This window comes from Tupaia chinensis, unplaced genomic scaffold, assembly GCF_000334495.1.
Source record: "Tupaia chinensis unplaced genomic scaffold, TupChi_1.0 Scaffold000201_1, whole genome shotgun sequence".
Classification (NCBI taxonomy): Eukaryota; Metazoa; Chordata; class Mammalia; order Scandentia; family Tupaiidae; genus Tupaia; species Tupaia belangeri.
In genome coordinates, this window is record NW_006159676.1 from 1,161,259 (window position 1) to 1,162,419 (window position 1,161).

Genomic DNA, 1,161 nt, shown 5'->3' on the forward strand with positions numbered 1-1,161 from the left:
GACATAGCCATTACACTAACTGCTGGTCCCATGAATTTTTTTTTTAAGAATTATTTTATTTTAATTTTATTTATTCATTAATTTTGTAAAATTATTTATTTTATTTTATTTACTCTTTTATTTAAAAAAAAATTTGACCAAAGAGAGACAGAGGGTGAGAGTGAGAAGTGAGAAAGCAAGCCGCCAGATTCAGGACTTGAACCCTGGTCAGCCATGTGAAAAGAATTATTTTATTTAACTCTATTTATTTATTTATTTATTTATTTATTTTAATTTGACCAGAGAGGGACAGAGACAGAGAGAGAAAGCAAGCTGCCAGGTCCAAGACTTGAACCTCATCGGCAATGTGGGAGTCCAGTGCCCTTATCCACCATGCCACCTCCTGGGCCCTCGTTCATTTCTTTTCTTTTCTTTTTTTTTTTTTTAATTTTATTAGAGACAGACACAGAGGGGGGAAAAAAAAAGTGAGAAAGCAAGCTACCAGGTCCAGGACTCGAACTGTGGTCGGCTATGTGGGAGTTTCCAGCATCCTTAACCACCACGCCACCTGCTGGCCCTGCTGGTCCCTATTTTTAAAACTTTTAAAAAATTATTTTATTGAACTTTGTTTACTTGTTTTAATTTGACCAAACAGGGACAGAGAGAGAGAGAGCAAGCCACCAGGTCCAGGACTCAAACTGTGGTCGGCCATGTGGGAGTGTCCAGTGCCTTAACCACCACGCCACCTGCTGGTCCCACATTGATCAGTTTTCCTAGGTGGATTACTTCTGCCTGTGCTATGATCTCATATAAACAGGGGTATAGCAGGTGGCGTGGTGGTTAGGAGTACTGGGCTCCCACATGGCTGCCCACGGTTTGAATCCCAGACCTGAAGGCTTGCTTTCTCACTCCCCACATGTCCCCCCTCGCTCTCTCCCTCTCTGGTCAAATTGAAATGAATGAATAAAGTTAAATGTTAAAAAATTAGTTTTTAATTATTTATTTAATTTTATTTATTAATTAATTAATTTTTAAAATTTGACCAGAAAGAGACAGAGATAGAGAAAGAGAAAGGGAAATTGAGAAAGCAAGTCACCAGGTCCGGAGACTTGAACCCTGGTTGGCCATGTGGGAGTGTCCAGCACCTTAACTGCCATGCCACCTGCTGGCCCCCTAAATTAA